This window comes from Thamnophis sirtalis, unplaced genomic scaffold, assembly GCF_051295495.1.
Source record: "Thamnophis sirtalis isolate CommonGarterSnake01/CBP01778 unplaced genomic scaffold, rThaSir2_p1.2 scaffold_15, whole genome shotgun sequence".
Classification (NCBI taxonomy): Eukaryota; Metazoa; Chordata; class Lepidosauria; order Squamata; family Natricidae; genus Thamnophis; species Thamnophis sirtalis.
In genome coordinates this window covers 13,158,092-13,160,412 of record NW_028261395.1, presented here as the reverse complement: position 1 = coordinate 13,160,412, position 2,321 = coordinate 13,158,092, and positions in this window count along the sequence as shown.

Genomic DNA, 2,321 nt, shown 5'->3' with positions numbered 1-2,321 from the left:
GTTTCCCTGGGGAGTTGCACCCAAGTATATCTTAGAATTTGCAGAAAAACTCAATTGAACCAGAACGTGTTACTTTTGAACCAAAGCTCAGATTCGAAAAACAAAGGTATATTAGTAGTGTCTTGAGACGGGAATGCTAAAAAACCAACCCATTTTGTGATCTGATGTTTCCCTGGGGAGTTACACCCAAGTATATCTTAGAATTTGCAGAAAAACTCAATTGAACCAGAACGTGTTACTTTTGAACCAAAGCTCAGATTCGAAAAACAAAGGTATATTAGTAGTGTCCTGAGTCGGGAATGCTAAAAAACCAACCCATTTTGTGATCTGATGTTTCCCTGGGGAGTTACACCCAAGTATATCTTAGAATTTGCAGAAAAACTGATTTCAACCAGAACATGTTACTTTTGAACCAAAGCTCAAATTCGAAAAACAAACGTATATTAGTAGAGTCCTGGGTCGGGAATGCTAAAAAACCAACCCATTTTGTGATCTGATGTTTCCCTGGGGAGTTGCACCCAAGTATATCTTAGAATTTGCAGAAAAACTCAATTGAACCAGAACGTGTTACTTTTGAACCAAAGCTCAGATTCGAAAAACAAAGGTATATTAGTAGTGTCCTGAGTCGGGAATGCTAAAAAACCAACCCATTTTGTGATCTGATGTTTCCCTGGGGAGTTACACCCAAGTATATCTTAGAATTTGCAGAAAAACTCAATTCAACCAGAACATGTTACTTTTGAACCAAAGCTCAAATTCGAAAAACAAACGTATATTATTAGTGTCCTGGGTTGGGAATGCTAAAAAACCAACCCATTTTGTGATCTGATGTTTCCCTGGGGAGTTGCACCCAAGTATATCTTAGAATTTGCAGAAAAACTCAATTGAACCAGAACGTGTTACTTTTGAACCAAAGCTCAGATTCGAAAAACAAAGGTATATTAGTAGTGTCTTGAGACGGGAATGCTAAAAAACCAACCCATTTTGTGATCTGATGTTTCCCTGGGGAGTTGCACCCAAGTATATCTTAGAATTTGCAGAAAAACTGATTTCAACCAGAACATGTTACTTTTGAACCAAAGCTCAGATTCGAAAAACAAAGGTATATTAGTAGTGTCCTGAGTCGGGAATGCTAAAAAACCAACCCATTTTGTGATCTGATGTTTCCCTGGGGAGTTACACCCAAGTATATCTTAGAATTTGCAGAAAAACTCAATTGAACCAGAACATGTTACTTTTGAACCAAAGCTCAGATTCGAAAAACAAAGGTATATTAGTAGTGTCCTGAGTCGGGAATGCTAAAAAACCAACCCATTTTGTGATCTGATGTTTCCCTGGGGAGTTGCACCCAAGTATATCTTAGAATTTGCAGAAAAACTCAATTGAACCAGAACGTGTTACTTTTGAACCAAAGCTCAGATTCGAAAAACAAAGGTATATTAGTAGTGTCTTGAGACGGGAATGCTAAAAAACCAACCCATTTTGTGATCTGATGTTTCCCTGGGGAGTTACACCCAAGTATATCTTAGAATTTGCAGAAAAACTCAATTGAACCAGAACATGTTACTTTTGAGCCAAAGCTCAAATTCGAAAAACAAACGTATATTAGTAGAGTCCTGGGTCGGGAATGCTAAAAAACCAACCCATTTTGTGATCTGATGTTTCCCTGGGGAGTTACACCCAAGTATATCTTAGAATTTGCAGAAAAACTCAATTGAACCAGAACGTGTTACTTTTGAACCAAAGCTCAGATTCGAAAAACAAAGGTATATTAGTAGTGTCCTGAGTCGGGAATGCTAAAAAACCAACCCATTTTGTGATCTGATGTTTCCCTGGGGAGTTACACCCAAGTATATCTTAGAATTTGCAGAAAAACTGATTTCAACCAGAACATGTTACTTTTGAACCAAAGCTCAAATTCGAAAAACAAACGTATATTAGTAGAGTCCTGGGTCGGGAATGCTAAAAAACCAACCCATTTTGTGATCTGATGTTTCCCTGGGGAGTTGCACCCAAGTATATCTTAGAATTTGCAGAAAAACTCAATTGAACCAGAACGTGTTACTTTTGAACCAAAGCTCAGATTCGAAAAACAAAGGTATATTAGTAGTGTCCTGAGTCGGGAATGCTAAAAAACCAACCCATTTTGTGATCTGATGTTTCCCTGGGGAGTTGCACCCAAGTATATCTTAGAATTTGCAGAAAAACTCAATTGAACCAGAACGTGTTACTTTTGAACCAAAGCTCAGATTCGAAAAACAAAGGTATATTAGTAGTGTCTTGAGACGGGAATGCTAAAAAACCAACCCATTTTGTGATCT